The sequence below is a fragment of the Thermobia domestica genome, chromosome 3, assembly GCF_964235325.1.
Source record: "Thermobia domestica chromosome 3, izTheDome1.hap1.1, whole genome shotgun sequence".
NCBI classification, from domain to species: Eukaryota; Metazoa; Arthropoda; class Insecta; order Zygentoma; family Lepismatidae; genus Thermobia; species Thermobia domestica.
The window spans coordinates 20,006,829-20,028,290 of NC_137456.1; the positions used below are offsets into that span (position 1 = coordinate 20,006,829).

A 21,462-nucleotide genomic window follows, 5' to 3' on the forward strand; every position below is an offset into this window, starting at 1 on the left:
CTGTAAGCAAACAAGTGGTTTCTTCTTCACCTTCCCCCTTTTCCTGCCCCTTCTTCTGTTCTGTTCTGATAGTCTGGAGTTTTTTGAATAACAATTTGATTGATAGCTCACGGTTTCTTTTCTTTTCTTTTTTTTTTTTTTAAAAAAAACTTCTTTTGGTTTTGTTTTGCATCTATTTTAAGCGACGATAGGTCCGTGTATGTACGCGGAAGGCAAAACAACGGAATAGATTTTTATTCAACGTTTTTTTGTGGAAAGGTCATGAGAACAATCGGATATCCCAGCTAGGTGAGTAAAGGACGGTTAAGGAGCATCTATCTATCTACTAACCCCTTCCACCCATGCTTCACCTCACTGAATCCCATCTTCATATAAAAAAAATAAAAAAAGAAGAAGAACTTTTGGCTGCTTTTGACCTGACGCGCAGCTCGCTATTGATTGGTCGGTTCGTCCCCCCACGCCTACAACCACCTGCCAACTGTTGGATTCAGTTCCTCCCGGGCGACCTCACTAGAGACATCTGGTAGCGGAACGCTCTTTTGCGCGTTTTGTTGAAAATAAGTCTTCTTCCTCAAAAACCTCTCCCGGTTTTTTGAAACCACCTGGGACATCTGAAACGGAGCGCGCTGTATTGGAAGGCAACTCCGGGAAATCAAAATGTATTCAGCTCTGTCAATCTAGTTCAAGGTAAGTAGTTATTTCGTAGTTTTATGTTTACGGTATATTTAGTAAACAGAAAATAGCTTCGCTTCAATATTTCCCGCCGGAAAACATCAATGCATTATATTATTAATCAGTCGTAAGTTTCGAGTTGATTTCAAACCGTCAATTCACAAAATAACAAAGGAAAATTGATTCCCGTTTCACTTATCAAACGCTGCTATTATTATTAGAATTGTTTGTAGTAAACATATTTTAAGGATATACTCCAAAATCTATCTTTAACAAAGAATTTTTATTTTATTTAAAGCGCTTCTTGTCGTATTTGAAATATATAAAAGTTGTAGATTGCATAGTCAAGTAAAGCATTGTAAAAAGAAATTAAAAACAACAAAGTTCCCACGTAGTTAATTTCGCTGAATGGCCTATGACCCCAATATATAAGATTTCCAGTTCAAGCAATGTTTTCGGCAAAACTAAATGTCCCGTTTGGCCGAATTGAGTTGCGCCGATTTATTTATTTATTTATTTATTTATTTATTTATTTATTTATTTTGACAATGGGGATTTATGTATTTGAAGCAATTGCCGTATTATGAAATGAAATGAAATCTTTAAGTTTTACGTCCCATGTTTATGCCGTGCCGGCTAGGCTAAAGGAGACGGTGATGATGAGAAATGAAGAAAATTGTGAAATGAATAAAGAGAGGAAACGAGAGAACCTCGAGAAAACCCACGCACATTGCGTTTGTCCACCACGAAGCTCATTTGGCGCGAACTGGGATCGAACCAGAAATTCCATTCACCAGAGGTGAACGGTCTACCACTGACCAACCGCGGCCCTCAATTTCTGTATTATGTCAAAAATTGAAAAACACCCTCCGCATACACTTCTTTCTATCTTTTTCCTCCTCTCCTCTCTGTAGTATTACATATTACACGTACTTACAACAAGTCCATAACTGCCGTCTCCAAGCAGTGGCGTACGCGGAAATTCATTAAGAGAGTGTACAAGCTCTTAATTTCATAATTTAATATTGTAAATAATATCTTGATCAGTAAAGGGTTGAAACCCGGATACTTCCTTTAGGGTACGCCACTGACCACAAAACTTTGAGCGCAACAGTTGCACCAGCTCTCAAGAGAAAAACAAGTTGACAAGCTGTTCTACAGGTTGGAAAACAAAGCGAGCGTAAACATGAGATTACTGAGCATGAAGATCATAGTAGAAATGTTTTTTTTCTTTCTTTAAAAAGAATAGAAAATACAGACGATCCAGCATTAGAAAGAAAAAGGAAATTCTATTGTACCTTTGTTAAAATTCAAGACTACTAGTCATAAATGAATAGGAAAGTTGTAAAAGACGAGATGTTGAAATAAAGAAAAAAAAATAGCAATTACATTTTAAGGAAGCATAAACAATGTTAAGTATGAAAGTAAGAATGAGGACATGGATTTCCCCCTCTAGTGCTAGGGATCCTTTATTGAATCCCAAGTCAAGCGTGTGATGCACAACATATATTTGTCAATTTCCTCGTGATCCCTGTTTCCTCCTACACTCTCATTCCACAATTTATTTTATATACTGTAGTCATTCATTTTATACCGTCTTCTTTTGCCTCAATGTTACATCTGTGGAACGTTAATATATATATATAAACAAGGGCGGATCCAAGGTTGGCTAAGGGGCTATAGCCCCCCCCTTGACGCTCAGGTTTACATTGGATAAAATGGACTTCAGTCCTGCTTTACACTGGATAAAACGGCAAACTATGGCTTAGCCCCTCCCTTGATCATATCCTGGATCCGCCACTATATATATATATATATATATATATATATATATATATATGAAAGTTACTAAGTTTGTCAAATTTTCAACACAAGATGAAGTGTTCGGAAGGCAAGGGATATATAATAATCGAAAATATCCTATATTAGTGTCTAATGCAGTTTTCCGGTTCGCTGAGATGAACAGAGACACTTCCAATGCCGTTTAAATCCAAATTCAGCTCCCATTAGTATCCCTAAGGGGAAATGGTGACATGCAAAAATATTTGAAAATGATCGATATTAGTGTCGAATTCATCCTTTTTAGGGTCCCAAAGTTCATTGGTGATAGTTTTGGTGCCCTTTATGTCTAAAATGAAACTTATTCTCCCCGTGCGAAGAACGGTCATTGTGCTAGTTATATATATTAAAGTAAACAAATGTAAAATTTTCTAATGATGTCTTGAATTCTTTTAGATTATGACCTTTAGGCTAAGGGAGACAGATGATTCAGGCAAGTGAATAATGATGGAAGAATTGGTGGAATGGAAACGTGGAAGGAAACGGGAGTGCTCCGAGAAAACTCATATACACGATGTTGTCCACCCCAAACTTACTAGGCCGGGGATCAAACCAGTGACCCCATGCACCAGAGGTAAGCGCTCTACCACTGAGCCACTTCGTCCCCCCCCCCCACAAATTTCAATTGACCTTAAATGCACGAATAAACGAATAAATAAAGAAAAAATATATTTAATGATGGAAGTGCATGTACAGAGAACCCCATTAAGAATAGTATTTACATGTCTCTTACTTCTCAGAGACAACATAGCGAAAATGTGTTCCAGTTTGATATACACATTTTGATAGTGTACTTTGAAAACTCGCTGAGATGCCAGGTGTATCATGTTTCTAGAAATGTCATTTCCTCTTCAGTCTTCTGTTTCAGTTCAGTGATGACTGCATGTCGTGTATTGTCCACTTCGTTGTTGAGATTTCTCCATCGAAGAAAAAAAAAACAAAAAAACGCTGAACCCAAAAGATCTCGATTGTTGTGCACTATCAACCAATTTATTAAGTAATTTCACAGCAAATGTACCTTTTGTACCACTACAATGCTCTATCACAACTAAATAGCAGAGCCTTCTCAATAATATAGCATCGGTTCCGAACATATGCAAGCACAACAGTGTTGCAAACTCTCAATTCAAAATTTTACTGTACCATGCACCTCTATATATATATATATATATATATATATATATATATATATATATATATATATAGATAGATAGATAGATAGGGTGTTTCAAAACAACACCAACAACGTTTGGGAGGTGATTCCTGACACCAACATAAGACGAAAAGTATAGACCAACCTGGCTGGACAAATGCTTCCTTTCGGAATTATAGGATGCCGAAAACATGAAAAAAAAAAAAAAAAAGAACTTTAAAGGTCCAAAGCTCCAATATTATCTGGGTCGGGAGTCGGGTCAGAAGTTCACTTAGGAACTAGTATGTGCCCTATCCAAATATCCATGTTTCAGAAGCTTTTGCTATTTTCGCAACAATTTTTCTAGAGGGAGTTGGAGAGTATTTCAAATTCTATACCCGTAACCAAACTGCTCTATAAAAATTGCTGCGTGACTACCTTAGGATTCTGAAACTTATATTTTTGGATAGCGCACATATTAGTTCCTAAGTGAAGCCTTGACCCAACTTTGGTAGGTCCCATAGTTTTGGAGCTATGAACCTTTAAAGTTAATTTTTTTCATGTTTTCGACAGCCTATAACTCCGAAAGGAAGCAATTGCGCACCAAGGTTGGTCTACGCTTATCGTCTTATCTTGGTGTCAAGAAGAATCACCCCCCAAACAATATATATATTACCTGACCAGGATAGCAGTGCGGTTTTGGAAGGATGGCGCTGCTGTTGTGTTTACATCAGTTTCTTGGCAATCGCGGTGGGACAAGGGAGCGAAGAGTTTCATTCTGTAGTGTATCCAACGGTTTTTAAAAGTTGCAGTTTGGATGTTATGCATAGCCTCATCTCTTTCCGCTTAATAAAGAACGTCGTAAGTTATGTAGTTGTAGTGAACCATTCCTGCAGTAATGCAAATGTATTGTGGAGAGTGATATATGAATGGAAATTACCAATTTAAGAACAACATAGCACAATTGACAATTCAGTGAGTTACTACCGTGTATTAAGCAGATTGTATAAAAATCGATTACGTTTTATTCGATGTCATTATAAAATAGGAGCAGTCTGTAAAACGCTGCTCGCTAATTTGTTCGCAAATTAATATGGAGGGTGTATTTTGGTTGTAGTTATTTTTTTGCTTGTTACTTAAAATGTTCTGCAAATAACTTCAATAACTTTAGAAACTGTTTGTCTTAACTTGAGCCAGTGGCGGAACCAGGCTGAACAGTGGCGGCGTAAGACAAACTGGGGCCCGGGGCCAGTGAAGTAGATCGGGGCCCCTTCCCGAACAATCATGATTTATACACTGCTAGTTTTGACATTCATTTACATGATCATTCTTCCTGTTTACTCCTCTCCCTTTCCCGTTGGTGTGTGTTTGTTTAAACGATTTTAATCTGGAAAATATATATACAAACAAAACGTAACAACAAATAATCCAGAATTTATCCTACACCTATACTATCCTAGCTTAAACGTGACCCGTAATTAGATGGGATAATGGAAATAATGCTCACGTACAAAATGTATCGTTGAGCTGATATTGAAAAAAACTGCAAATAGTGATAATACACCGATCCGATTTCTAAATGTAATCTCTATGTTCTCTAGGATTTTCTTAATCGGTTCTCGCCTTTGGTGTTTCTTTCGCACAATATCTCATCTGCGTGTATGGCTAAGTTAACTCATGGTTTCTCATCTGTCTGAGTTTACACTGTATGGGTTTTATTTGATTAGATTTTCCCCTTATACTTAGTCTTATTCACTTTAACATTCATTCTTTCTCCGGTGATCATACACGATACTTACACTTTTTTTTTTTTTTACCGAACTATCAATAAATAATGGCTAGAATAGATTTTTCTCCTGCATGTCTTCTTCACTTTTTTTTTTTTTTTTTACAAGGTTTCTCTCCAGTGATAATATCCGATCTATTTAATCCCACTGCTTTTGCCGAAATATCAATAAATAGTTAAGCAACAGAATGTTTCTCCCCTACTTGTCTTTTTTACTATTGTTTCCAGATTTTACATTTGTTTTTATTATTATTATTATTATTATTATTATTATTATTATTATTATTATCTTTTTGTATTTAATAATTTAGTCATGTTCATATTTTGTCACGTATGACTGTTTCCATTCAAACTTATTAACACACTTAGTATTAGAATATAACAAAAAATCTTGAATATATTGAATAATTGGGGATATATCGTAGATTAAATATGTGAGCACGGAATTCTACAACGGGTTTTACCATCCTACTTTTCATTACCACCCATCACTAGTAAATTGACAAACCTTGACGGTTTTTTATTATTTTTTTGGTACTTTTGTATTTTGTTTGTCTTAAGTTGAAATATGAAACTACTTTCGACGATAGTTCCGCTACTTTATTAGCCTGTGTTCCAGCAGCATTCAGAAATGCTACCGTCCTTGCTTTGGTAGGTGCGAAAGTCTCAACTATATTATCAAAATCCAAATTAGATGATATTTCATTTTCGACAGAAAGAATGCTCAGATTCGTGAGTCCTTCTTGATTCATTGTGGAGCGCAAGTATGATTTTACCAGCTTACTTCTGCTGAAAGACCTTTCACATGATGAGAGAGATACGGGAAATGTTATCAAAATCTGAAGAGGGATTGCCAAACTTTTGTAAGCTTCAAGTTCCATTGAAGATACATATTTCAGTATGTCTTGTGGAGAAAAGTCAGGTCTTCTTTAGCTTTCTGAGCACACCTTGGTGAATGGATTATATCCTTACAATCCTGAAATAATTCTATGCCACCAAGGTAATTCGGGAATATCAAAGCTAAATCAGAGCAACATGCTTTTAGCCTTTCCTCGCTCATCACCTGGCTGCAACATAAAGTTGGTGATACAACGTAGGAATTCAAACCTGTCGTTGAGATCATTCATTTGAGTAAAACGGTCATACATTTGTTGTCTCATCTCATCTAGAATTTCAATGATAGAGTGCTTCACTTCGGCCTGTGCAGTCAGAGATTCATCCTTTTATTCTTCTCGGCTGTTGCTTCTAACCTCACAGACTTTACTAGACCCCTGACAGGTCTACTGGTCAGAGGGCTCGCCTTTCGAACATGCGGTTGTGGGTTCAAATCTATGGGGTCCGATGGAACGCAGTGGTTCGGAGCTCACTTTAATAAAACTGCAGAACCTGTACTTACACGCTCTCAAGTTTGTTTAGAATGATAATCACAATTGAAAGAATAAACAAATAAAGAAACAGGTTTTTCTATACTTACGTACCATTAACATGGACTCCTCACGAAATACCGTTTAGGCTCTTTTTACTAGTCAGGTTATTACAACGCACTGATATTCAGTTTTTTTTTTTTTTTTTTTTTTTTTTTTTAATTGGACTTAGTATATTGCAAGTGTACAATCACAAGAATGGGCATGCGACATGATTGTGATCAGCTATCCATATGATGGAATTGCGCAATAGTTTACCCAGCTTATCGAGAAACTGTGGAACACACCACACAAATTACACCCCGTAAAAAACAGTCCTATTTAATTTCATCTAAATAAAGAAGAAATCAATATAACATGTAATTTACGTAAATTATTTTTTTTTCTTTTGAATATTTGAAATTATTTTACTTGTTTTCTTATTGAACATTTTCTTTACTCTAAATGTGTGAGCTGAAGTGTAAATTCATACGCCAAAAAGCAAGAGCAAAAAAGTGGAAACCAGCTAAGAAAAAGTATTTCGCTCTCTGAAAATTCGACTTGTAAAACTGCAACAAACAACTTTTAACTAGCACCAGAATTCTAGTACCCTAATGAAGCATTATGTACGTTGATTCCTTCTTTGTGCCCTTCCCTTGAACTGATAAATAAATAAATAAATAAATAAATAAACAGTGATATTTTAGGAAGCAGGCTAGCTGTCGGAGCCCCATTACTTGCATCATAAAATTTTAAAATGTAAACAACACAATATACCTCCATTTTCCTTTTACTATGTTTTAATCTACAATCAGCTTTTTACTTTAAATTTCTCTAAGATTATTGAACAGAGTGAAACTTTTATTTTATTGTTTTGTCGCTCTAAATAGTGTCGGCAAAGCACTGAAAGCAACCTAGAATATGTAAGAAAATCGTTGCCCAACAAATTGGAAATGTTATCTCCACCGCCAGCTTTATGAGAAGCTGGAAACATGAATGATTAAATCGTATAATTCTTTCATTAAAATACATGAACATTAAATTCGGGATGTAGCTTTAACATAGCTATTATTGTAATTATAAATGAAATACACAAACTGTATATTTGAAAAGATGCAGCAGAATTTGGATTGGGAAAATAAGAATCTTTGGTCTGTAAAATGTAATGGTTTGTTATGTAAAGTTCCTTCAATATGTCAGCTGATTACAATACCTTTATTCATCGACGTAGCTCCATGAGCTGTCGTCCAACGAAGTTGCTCCGTCAAAATCTTATGTACACTTCCCCGACAAATTTGGTGTTCGTTGTTTTATTCAAAGGTTGTTTTGCAGAAGCCCATAAAAGATGAGTGTTGCGTAAAAGTAGGAAGTAAGGGAATAAAGGTCAGGATAAGGAATATGATGTAGACATGTGGGGGTTGCAGGGTGAAGGACTTCTGCTATTGCACCTAGTTTAATGAACCAAACAAGTTTTTACAAAATGCTTCAAAAAAGCTTGAGGCTACATCAGTTCAATTCTTCTTGGGAAAAAAATAATAAAATTTTCTAAGTGGCATCCACTAGAATCGAACGACGAACTTCCGGGACCATATCTCTCAGCATGTAACATTATTCATATTTTAATCCACATACATTTTTTCCTTTAAATTTCTTTGCCCCCCTCCCCAAGATAATTTATTTTTAATTTATATTCAGTTTTTACTTTAAATTTCTTTGCGGGTCCCCAGGAGACCCTAAGCTATAGCTTGTTTAACTTATACGGAAATCCGGTACTAGTTAGTTTTATTAGACAAATATTTCTGTTGTTTCATCCGTTATTTGGTGTAATATTGATTGACAATTAACTGAGTTTGCTTTTAGGGAAGATGCCGTTTATAAACCTTAACAGTACTTGTACGGCTCATGCTAACAAAGTTCTTTAGTAATTATTTTTTATCTACCGTCCGGGGCCCCCACACAAAGTGGGGCCCGGGGCGGTGGCACCGCTCGCCCCGCCCTTACGCCGCCACTGCAGGCTGAATGTTTGGGGGGGGCGGTCGTTCGAAGTCAAATCAAGGTAAGAGTGTATTTTAAAGAAAAAGAAAAGGAAAGAAAAATAAAACAACTTTAGAAAAGGAGAAGTAGCTATTGTCTGCGATTTCTAGAACAGAAATTGCCACCTGTGATTTCGAAGGTGGACATTTTATTGAGCAAGAACGCCAATATAAGTAATTTCTTGCAATTTATTGCTTTATTTGACTTGTGCAACGTAAAAAAAAAAGTAAGGCCTACCTATTTTAGGTTTTATTTTACATTTATAATACAAAGGTGAAAATTATTAGGTTTTATTTTTAAAATAAAAAATATCCTATTCTGGGGGGGCGCAATCGCCCCGCCCCCTGGATCTGCCCCTGACTTGAGCATATGCGTGAAGTGATTTATCACGAACAGGACAAAAAGAACTCTGATTGATTACAAGTAATCCGGTTAGAAACACTGCTGCTTGCATTTTAGTTCCAAAACCGGCCGCCCGCACTCGTTGTTTGGTCAGGTAATATATATATTGAGATGAATAAATAAGACTGTTAGCGTAAAATATATCTTTTGAAGTTGTGTGTAATATTTTACAGTATCACTTCAAACATAAAATAGAGCTCCCTCGTGGCTAAGCGGTTAGCGTACGCACCTTTGGCGTGGGAGACCCTGGTTCGATTCCCAACGGGAGCTCATGTCGTTCGGATTCCACGTTTATCAGTAGGTCCACGTCTCATATAGCCTTGCTGCTGAAAGGGACGCTAAACTAAAATCAACTCAACTCAAACATAAAATAAAATTTCTTCTCATGAACCATTATGGAGCGGACCTCCATTACTCATCAAAATGTACATTGCAAGTTTTCATCTTCTTCTAGTCCTAGACGGTTCAACTGATCTAAAACCAAAAATTTTGTATGGTCATCAGAACCTTCGTTGGCCAGGTTTATTTTTTAAAAATCTTTAGTAAGGTGTGTGCAGTAAGAGAACGTCTCTGACAGCTCGCAGTGACATTGCCACTACTCGGGTGTCAAGCTTTTTTCGGTGCAACTGTAGTGGCAATTTAATTAATGGTATAAGACAGAGTGATCGTGGTTGGTAACACTGGTATCAAAGTAGGGGCTGCAATGTCCCACCGCATGTGGTAAGAAACGTCAGAGACCATCTCTTGTTGGCCGTGCTACAGCACATGCCCACGGAGGGAAAAAATTCTTCTCTCCCATAGAAATAAATGAAACAGCAAAGCGTAAAGATACAACAACCATATATACATGTTCGTTATTAATTTTGTCTAGCTTAACGGAAGCTTCCACAACGCTATTGCCCCGAAACAACTAACAACTGTTTTTTTTAGTTGATTATCCCAAAAATATATACCCAATATATACTGAGGCTAAGGGAGATGGTGATGATTAGGTGGGTAATAATGACCGAATGATGGCAGTGGGAGATAACGGGAAAACCCGCAGAAATCCCACTCAGACGTTTTTTTTTTTTTTACAACAACACCCACTTGGCAGGAGCAAGGATTGAAACATGGACTCCTCGCACCAAATGTGAACGCTCTATCGCTGAGCTACCCTAACTACTTTAGGATATATACATAGTGTTTCAAAACAACACCGACGTTTGGGAGGAGATTCCTGACACCAAGATAAGACTAAAAGTATAGACCAACTAATGCTTCTTTTCGGAGTTATACGCTGCCGAAAACATGAAAAAATGAACTTTAAAGGTTCACAGCTCCAAAACTATGGGACATACCTTAGCTGGGTCAAGACTTCACTTAGGAAATAATATGTCTTCTATCCAAAAGACATGTTTCAAAATCCTAAGGTACTCACGCAATAATTTTTATACAGGGAGTTTGCCTATGGGCATATAATTTCAAGTTATTACAAACTACCTCTTTAAAAAGTGTTGCGGAAGTACTCCACAATTCTGAAACTTGGATATTTGGATAGGGCAGATACTAGTTCTTCAGTGAAGTCTTGACCCGAGTACGGTAGGTCCGAAAGGAAGCGTTTGTGCACCCAAGTTGATCTATATTTTTTGTCTTATCTTATTGTCAGGAATCACACCCTAAACCTTGTTGATGTTGTTTTGAAACACTCTGTATATATAGTATATAGTCTTGTAGATATCAGTCGCGTACGAATAATTTCTTTCAGAGTAAATGCAAGGAAAATAACGAACTCTTTTTAAAAAGTTTATCCGCTTGATTACAAATTTGGGGCTTCAAAATCACTTAGTCTAAAATAACCAAATAATATAATAATGTTCCCCTGAAAATGTTGATAAGATTGAAATGTTAATTAATTGCCACTTTGAGACACTCGGCCTAAGACATTAATCCTCAACCCTTGTTACCTTCAGGATAATGAATCTGATTTGGTAAATACAGTATTGCCTCCCGAATACGAACGCTCCGAACCTCAAACAGCTTGGAATCTGAACGAAAAATTAGAGCAAATCTTTGTTCCGGAATTTGCACGACGAACACGTTCTTCATTTGCACATTTGCACAGAAACACGGTTACGTGATGTTACCATAGAAGGTAACTCACCTTTCAAGCAATAATCTATCTCCTTTTTATCCTTCCCCAAATTTCACATATGCCAGCGTCATTCCTTTTTCAATAAATATATGTTTTATATTTTAAATTTTATTTATTATTATTCTTATTATTATTAACATTTTACCTTAAAATCCAGTGTACTTTACTGGTAAAATCGTGTTGAAAATTCGAGTTCTTGGGACCTGGGAACAGATTAATCCAGATCTGTTATTTTTTAAAAAGAGAAATTATCTTGAAATTCGAACGGGATTCTATTTCCATCCATGCTGACGTACCCAATAAACCTTTTCTCCTTTAATATCCTTCATCAACTGCGGACTCTTTCGCCCGTTTCTATTTCCATCCATGCTGACGTCCCCACTAAACCTTTTCTGCTTTAATACCCTTCATCAACTGCGGCCTCTTTCGCCCGTTTCTATTTCCATCCATGCTGACGTCCCCACTAAGCCTTTTCTGTTTTAATATCCTTCATCAACTGTGGCGTCTTTCGCCCGTTTCTATTTCCATCCATGCTGACGTCCTCACTAAGCCTTTTCTGTTTTAATACCGTTCATCAACTGCGGCCTCTTTCGCCCGTTTCTATTTCCATCCATGCTGACGTCCTCACTAAGCCTTTTCTGTTTTAATACCGTTCATCAACTGCGGCCTCTTTCGCCCGTTTCTATTTCCATCCATGCTGACGTCCTCACTAAGCCTTTTCTGTTTTAATACCGTTCATCAACTGCGGCCTCTTTCGCCCGTTTCTATTTCCATCCATGCTGACGTCCTCACTAAGCCTTTTCTGTTTTAATATCCTTCATCAACTGCGGCCTCTTTCGCCCGTTTCTATTTCCATCCATGCTGACGTCCCTACTAAGCCTTTTCTGTTTTAATATCCTTCATCAACTGTGGTCTCTTTCGCCCGTTTCTATTTCCATCCATGCTGACGTCCTCACTAAGCCTTTTCTGTTTTAATACCCTTCATTAACTATGGCCTCTTTCGCCCGTCTCTTTTCCATTCATGCTGACCTCAACCAAACAATTTCCATCCACTATACTTTCTAGCACACAGTTCCTTCTTAGCCAGCATTCTAACGAGTTTCTTGTTCTCTTTTCAACTACATCTAAAGTTGTTCTTTTTCTTGTCTACTGTTCCAAACACTTCCACATTCGTCTTCCGCTCGTCCCAGCTAATTCTCTTCATTCTTCTACATCTACACTTTGAAAGCCTGTAGTCTTTTTAATCGCTTTTGTGTAATTACCATGTTTCTTCACCATGGAGTACAATACTTCACATAAAGTAATTTATGAACCTTTTTTAAAAATTTTTATTCAAAGAAAAGTAAAATTGATTTTCTTCCTCGTAAATGCTTCTTTATCCATTCCTACCCTTGCTTTTATTTCACGTTTACACTTCACATTCTCTCAAATGTTACTATTCAAGTATCGAAAACTAGTTACGTGTTCTATTTTCCTGTCTCTTCTTATATATTTGTCACCCACTGCTTCGTTCCAATCACCATTGCTTTTGTCTTTCTAACGTTTATTTCTACCCCATATTTTTCGTTGGTTTTCTTCAAGTTTTTTTTTTAAATTTTCCTTTCAGATTATGCAGCAAGCGCTACAAAGCCCTGCTATTTTTAGAACATTATTCTTAAATCGCTCATTAATTATTATTTGTTTTAATGTATTCTTCATAATGCATTATTGTATTCACACAGGAGAAGAGGCGCTTGCAAAGCTTTCGTCCCTTTGAAGTAGTGGTGAGGATACAATAAAAATTTCGGATCAACTGTAACATTAAACATAATGTTTTGAAGATCTATCAATAAACGTTTACTAAACTTAATGTTTATCTTCCAAATTTTTAAATGTTTTTACAAACATTTAATAAATTACAAACTCCCCTTGTGCCACCAGTGACCCACTTTATTTTTCACTACGTTACATGGGCTTTATCATTCATTTAGCCAAACCCCCGTTGTTCCACTTCAGCACACTACCCGTTCTCTTGTTGTACGAATTTCGTTTAGTTTTCTTCTCAGGTTTTCGATGTAATACGGTATTGTTCAATGCAGTTGCTAACGAATAAAACTGGTCTTGGGCGTTTGTGGGTTAAACATATCAATAAATGGTTAAATATTTCAGATGCCAATACACAAATATTTAGTATTGTCAAACAATTTCGTAAACGTTTTAAATTCCTCTTCACAAAGGTAGGATAAGCTAAATCTTAGAGTAAAACTTCTGAAAGTTTTTAATACCTATTTAGAAACATAAAATAAACTAAAAATTTTAGTAAAACGTTTTAAACACCTTTTGCATGAAAATTGAATAAACTTATTTTTTTAAAAAAAAATGTTTAAACTATTAAGCACTCATTAACAAACGTTGGATAAATTAAACGTTTTAATAAAAAAAAGACTATTGTGATAAAGTTCCATTTACAAAACTTTGAATTACCTAAACGTTTTCTGAAAATGTTAGAACACTTAAATTTTCGATTACAAAATGTTGAATAAACTGAATTTTTTTTAAAAAAATGTCTGAGTGCTTTAAGTCCATTTACAGACATTAAATAAACTGAAAATTTCTACTAAATGTTTGAATATTTCAAATGTAATTTACAGACTTTTACTTACCTATGCATCATGTTCAAATATTCACCTATAAACGTTTAATTAGATGAAATTAAACGTTTTATTGTTTCAAATTCTTATTTACCAATGTTTAATAAATTAAAGGTATGAATAAAGATTTGAACATTTTAAATTCTCGTTTGTAAAATGTTTAAGTGTCTATATCTTTCATTTCATAAACTTGAATAAATTAGATTTCGTAAGCGTTTGAGCGTTTCAAATTTCCATTTATAAACAAAAATAAGAAAAGTTTGTAGTAAATGTTTTAATATATCAAATGTTCAATTACAAATGCTGAATAAACCAAAGGTATTAGAAAATGCAGGAATGACTCAAATGTCCATTTCCAAATGTTGAATACCTAGTGAGAACACTCTGTCGAAAATCTGTAGCAGCTTTTGCTGGCCTGCCATCTTGAATGAAATTTTGCTGGGTTTTTAGTTATTCACGTCAGGCAAATGCCGGGATGGCACCTAACATATAGGTTCCAGGCCAATTCCTTATTCATTCCTTTCTTCCTTCTCCCCTTTCCAGGATAATGAACTCGCCGAAGGATGTCATATCTCATACGTGGCGGACTTAAAGGTCTTCACTACAGCAAAATTAAACTACCGCTAATTTTAGAGTTTTTTCAGTAATATCTTGAAAACAAATAAAAATATTCGAAAAGCAGAAACGTAGTGAACTTGATAATATGATTTTACATGTAATACCGTATCACAACTCATCTGTTTTCGGTTTGCAACTGTAGATAGATTTAGCATTTTTTGCGGGTTCTGTAAATAGCGGCATACCAAAAACGGATAGGTGAATTGTGGTAAAGGTATCACATGTAAAATCGTATCGTCTAGTTCACTACGTTTCTGCTTTTCGAATATTTTTATTTGTTTTGAAGATATTACAGAAAAACTCTAAAATTAGCGGTTGTTTAATTTCGCTGTGGTGAAAACCGTAGGCCATAGATGTCATTAATGCCTAGAAATATGTATAAATCAATAAATACTGTAAATGTCGAATAAATTAAACGTTTTAGTTAAATTATTGTTTGTTTAAATTTAGCATCCTTCTTCAGCACCGAAGCTATAAAAGACGTGGTCCTGCAGTTCAAGCTGGAACTCGAACCATAATAATGCATTCAATGTTATTCCACCGCTTTTAGTAAATATATGAAAGTTTAAAATGTCCAGATATAAATTAAGTTTTCTTACTACATGTTTGAGCAATTTAAATTCCAATTTACAAACGCTGAATAAACTCAAATTTCTCATGAATGTTTGAACGTATCAAATGTTCACTTACAAACATTGAATAAACTAAATGATTTAGCGAATATGTGAGAGTTTCAAATGTTTAATAATAAATTTTGAATAAATTACGCGTTTTTTTAATAATGAATATTTGGGTGTTTTAAACTCTCGTTTACAAATGTTGAACGAATTTAACGTTTTTAGTAAACGATTAACATTTATTATATCCTTATTTACAAATATTGAATAAACTAAAAGTTGCTAGTAGAAGATTGAAAATATCAAATGCCCTTTTATAACCGTTGAAGAAAGTGAACGTTTTAGTAAATACAGGATGTTTCAAAACAACACCAACAACGCTTGGGAGGTGATTCGTGACACCAAAATAAGACGAAAAGTATAGACCAACCTGGGTGCACAAATGCTTCCTTTCGAAGTTATAAGCTGCCGAAAACATGAAAAAATGAACTTTAAATGTCCATAGTTCAAAAGTTATGGGACCTACCGTAGTCGGGTCAAGACTTCACTTAGGAACTAATACATACGCTATCCAAAAATGCATGTTTCAGAAATCTAACGTACTCACGCAACAATTTTTATAGAGGCAGTTTAGCTACGGGTATATAATTTGAAGTACTCACCAACTACCTCTATAAAAAATGTCACGAAGGTACTGCACGATTCTGAAACATGGATAATTGGATAGAGCCTATACTAGTTCCTAAATGATATCTTGAGCCGACTACGATAGGTTCCATAGTAATGGAGCTATGGACCTTTAATGTTCATTTTTTCATGTTTTCGGCAGCCTATAACTCTAAAAAGAAGCATTTGTGCACCCAGGTTGGTCTATACTTTCTGCCTTATCTTGATGTAAGGAATCACCTCCCAAACTTTGTCTGTGTTGTTTTGAAACACCCTATATATGAGTTTCAAATGTCCATTTATAAATGCTGTATAAATTAAACTTTTTAAGTAAATGTTTGAGCGATTGAAATAGTCATTTACAAATATTGAATGAATTAAATGCTTTAGTAAATATTTACTAGTATTAGACTGGTAGTACTAGTAATAGTAACAAATGTTCATTTACAAACACTGAATAAACTAAATGCTTGAAATTCCTATTTACAAACATGGAAACCACTAAATGTATTAAAGTCCTACTACCTTTCAATAAATGTTTGAATGTTTCTGGTAACAGTTTAAATATTTATTAATATAACACATCGTTCAATAAATCCCGGGACAAACCCACAGACAGCGTTAGTAATATCAACTCGACTTCATTTTTCGAAAGAACTAACCTTCAAATGACACGTGTCTGATTTTCACGTCAATCGGAACGTAAACAGCAAAGTTACTGTGGTGAAAGTGACGCTACTTGGGCATTTGTGGTAAATAATAATAATAATAATAATAATAATAATAATAATAATAATAATAATAATAATAATAATAATAATAATAATAATAATAATAATAATAATAATAATAATGGATAAAAACTAATTTCATATGTTGATAAAGCACTGCTATTTAATGGGAAAAAATACGGTACAAGTTCAGTAATGGATTGAAAAATGTTATCCAGATACTGCTCCGTCGAAAACAACCATTTGCCGGTGGTATGCTGATTTTAAGCGCGGTCGCGCGGATACAAATGATGCGGAACGCTCGGGTAGGCCTAATAAAGCAGCCACTCCAGAAAATGTGAAACAAGTTTTGAAAATCGTGATGGATGACCGCAAAGTGAAAGTTCGTGAGATTGCTGAGATGGTAAACATATCAACTGGAAGTGCATGTACGATTTTACATGAAAAGTTGAGCATGAAAAAAGTCCTTTTCCAAATGGGTGCCGCGTTTGGTCACAACGCACCGTGCCATAAGTCAATGAAAACAATGGCCAAATTGAACGAATTGGGCTTCAATCTGCTTTCCCACCCACTACTGTCTAGATCTAGCCCCCAGCGACTATTGGCTGTTTGCTGATCTCAAAACGATGCTCCAGGGAAAAAGATTGGGCTCGAATGAGGAAGAACTGCAACGCATCGTTGCAACTTAAGCTTATTTTGAGGACAAGGACAAATCATTTTACAAGCATGGTATCGAAAAGTTAGAAAAACGTTAGAATGATTATAAAGCTCTTAAGGGTGATTATGTTGATGAATAAAAATGAATTTTGCGGAAAAAAATGTTGCTTTCTTAGTCCCGGGACTTATTGAACGGTGTGTTTACACAGTACTACAGTTAAAATTTTATTACGAAAAATTTTATATTATTTTATTCAACTTCTTAAAAATTTTGCAAATAATTTCCATTAAGAAAATCAGTTACATAACATGGAGAACCGTTATTAATATATTGATTGTTTGACTTGAACTTTAGCGTCCTGTTCAGTACCGAGGTTATATGAAACGTGTACGTATAGTTTAACGTGGGATTCGAATCACATGAGCTGCAATCAGAAAGCTTTTAATATATTCAAATTGTACCTTGAACACTGGTTATCGCTAAGTTCGATAAACACGTGACTGGGACGTGTTTCGTCGGCTGGATTCCACTACACATTTATGACACAGGACCTTGAAAGTACGCTCATTATTACGCTTATTTATTGATAGTTTGTGAGTATAATGACAGGGAAGTAGGACTCAAACATGAGAAAAGCAGAAAATAAGTTTGTGAGCATAATGACATGGAAGTAGGACTCAAACATGAGAAAAGCAGAAAATAAAGGGAAGTAGGACTCAAACATGAGAAAAGCAGAAAATAAGTTTGTGAGCATAATGACAGGGAAGTAGGAATCAAACATGAGAAAAGCACAAAATCAGGGGAAGTAGGACTCAGACATGAGAAAAGCAGAAAATAAGTTTGTGAGCATAATGACAGGGAAGTAGGACTCAAACATGAGAAAAGCACAAAATCAGGGGAAGTAGGACTCAGACATGAGAAAAGCAGAAAATAAGTTTGTGAGCATAATGACAGGGAAGTAGGACTCAAACATGAGAAAAGCACAAAATCAGGGGAAGTAGGACTCAGACATGAGAAAAGCAGAAAATAAGTTTGTGAGCATAATGACAGGGAAGTAGGACTCAAACATGAGAAAAGCAGAAAATAAAGGGAAGTAGGACTCAAACATGAGAAAAGCAGAAAATAAGTTTGTGAGCATAATGACAGGGAAGTAGGAATCAAACATGAGAAAAGCACAAAATCAGGGGAAGTAGGACTCAGACATGAGAAAAGCAGAAAATAAGTTTGTGAGCATAATGACAGGGAAGTAGGACTCAAACATGAGAAAAGCACAAAATCAGGGGAAGTAGGACTCAGACATGAGAAAAGCAGAAAATAAGTTTGTGAGCATAATGACAGGGAAGTAGGACTCAAACATGAGAAAAGCACAAAATCAGGGGAAGTAGGACTCAGACATGAGAAAAGCAGAAAATAAGTTTGTGAGCATAATGACAGGGAAGTAGGAATCAAACATGAGAAAAGCACAAAATCAGGGGAAGTAGGACTCAGACATGAGAAAAGCAGAAAATAAGTTTGTGAGCATAATGACAGGGAAGTAGGACTCAAACATGAGAAAAGCACAAAATCAGGGGAAGTAGGACTCAAACATGAGAAAAGCAGAAAATAAGTTTGTGAGCATAATGACAGGGAAGTAGGAATCAAACATGAGAAAAGCACAAAATCAGGGGAAGTAGGACTCAGACATGAGAAAAGCAGAAAATAAGTTTGTGAGCATAATGACAGGGAAGTAGGAATCAAACATGAGAAAAGCACAAAATCAGGGGAAGTAGGACTCAGACATGAGAAAAGCAGAAAATAAGTTTGTGAGCATAATGACAGGGAAGTAGGACTCAAACATGAGAAAAGCAGAAAATAAAGGGAAGTAGGACTCAAACATGAGAAAAGCAGAAAATAAGTTTGTGAGCATAATGACAGGGAAGTAGGAATCAAACATGAGAAAAGCACAAAATCAGGGGAAGTAGGACTCAGACATGAGAAAAGCAGAAAATAAGTTTGTGAGCATAATGACATGGAAGTAGGAATCAAACATGAGAAAAGCACAAAATCAGGGGAAGTAGGACTCAGACATGAGAAAAGCAGAAAATAAGTTTGTGAGCATAATGACAGGGAAGTAGGACTCAAACATGAGAAAAGCACAAAATCAGGGGAAGTAGGACTCAGACATGAGAAAAGCAGGAAATAAGTTTGTGAGCATAATGACAGGGAAGTAGGACTCAAACATGAGAAAAGCAGAAAATAAAGGGAAGTAGGACTCAAACATGAGAAAAGCAGAAAATAAGTTTGTGAGCATAATGACAGGGAAGTAGGAATCAAACATGAGAAAAGCACAAAATCAGGGGAAGTAGGACTCAGACATGAGAAAAGCAGAAAATAAGTTTGTGAGCATAATGACAGGGAAGTAGGACTCAAACATGAGAAAAGCACAAAATCAGGGGAAGTAGGACTCAAACATGAGAAAAGCAGAAAATAAGTTTGTGAGCATAATGACAGGGAAGTAGGAATCAAACATGAGAAAAGCACAAAATCAGGGGAAGTAGAACTCAGACATGAGAAAAGCAGAAAATAAGTTTGCGAGCATAATGACATGGAAGTAGGACTCAAACATGAGAAAAGCACAAAATCAGGGGAAGTAGAACTCAGACATGAGAAAAGCAGAAAATAAGTTTGTGAGCATAATGACAGGGAAGTAGGACTCAAACATGAGAAAAGCACAAAATCAGGGGAAGTAGGACTCAGACATGAGAAAAGCAGAAAATAAGTTTGTGAGCATAATGACAGGGAAGTAGGAATCAAACATGAGAAAAGCACAAAATCAGGGGAAGTAGAACTCAGACATGAGAAAAGCAGAAAATAAGTTTGTGAGCATAATGACAGGGAAGTAGGACTCAAACATGAGAAAAGCAGAAAATAAAGGGAAGTAGGACTCAAACATGAGAAAAGCACAAAATCAGGGGAAGTAGGACTCAGACATGAGAAAAGCAGAAAATAAGTTTGTGAGCATAATGACAGGGAAGTAGGACTCAAACATGAGAAAAGCACAAAATCAGGGGAAGTAGGACTCAGACATGAGAAAAGCAGAAAATAAGTTTGTGAGCATAATGACAGGGAAGTAGGAATCAAACATGAGAAAAGCACAAAATCAGGGGAAGTAGGACTCAGACATGAGAAAAGCAGAAAATAAGTTTGTGAGCATAATGACAGGGAAGTAGGAATCAAACATGAGAAAAGCACAAAATCAGGGGAAGTAGAACTCAGACATGAGAAAAGCAGAAAATAAGTTTGTGAGCATAATGACAGGGAAGTAGGACTCAAACATGAGAAAAGCAGAAAATAAAGGGAAGTAGGACTCAAACATGAGAAAAGCTAAAAATAAGTTTGTGAGCATAATGACATGGAAATAGGACTCAAACATGAGAAAAGCAGAAAATAAAGGGAAGTAGGACTCAGACATGAGAAAAGCAGAAAATAAACTTGGGAACAATTAGGCAGCAAAATAAAAATTTATGATGTATAGTATAAAGTTTCAAGTAGTTATTTTTTTTATTGAAAAGCATCTCTATGATAAAAAAAGACCGTTATTCAATGCGAATCAATTCCTTAAGCTGAGTTACTGAAAAGTTATGTACATATATTATTCTGTAAGCTGAAGTTAAGGGACGTCTTCAACCATGGGCGCATTTTTGTAAACAGGCAAGATTTGAGATATTATCTTACAGAACGATATAACAAAATCACCAGTCATAATTGTAACTTTGTGAAGGTTTCTTACTGTTATTAAAAATAAGCCGAAACACAGGCATACGTTGTTAATTCCATAACAATTCCCCAGAAAATCACGGAAATCATTCATAATCCTTTGTTTTCTTGAAGAGTAATTTTGACTTTGTTTTGATTCAAAGCAGTTCGTTGTAGTCGTTCTTTCGTCGCAAGCGACTAAGTACCAATGACTTATTTTTTGACTAGAGATTCCGAATTGCAAATACTATCAACTCTGTGAGTTGATGAAACTGCTGCCATGCTTGTGGTGATTTTATACTCGGAATCAAAAGACTCACTTTCTGATACCTCGAACCTGTAGACGAAACCGCTAAAATTCACAAACAGTATTTGTAAATGTGTCGTAGAGACTCTAACGACGTT

The 21,462-nt window shown here is 35.7% G+C and overlaps 1 protein-coding gene across 1 annotated transcript in view; it reads left to right on the top strand.

Annotated features, from left to right (window-relative positions):
* Positions 1 to 508: 508 nt before the first annotated feature.
* LOC145680221 (ras-related protein Rap-1) overlaps positions 509 to 21,462 on the top strand; it is a 265,578-nt gene continuing 244,624 nt past the window's right edge. Inside the window, exon 1 of the mRNA XM_081750537.1 lies at positions 509 to 687. The gene's annotated coding sequence lies outside the window, so the exon portion shown is untranslated. The remainder of the gene's footprint in view (positions 688 to 21,462) is intronic.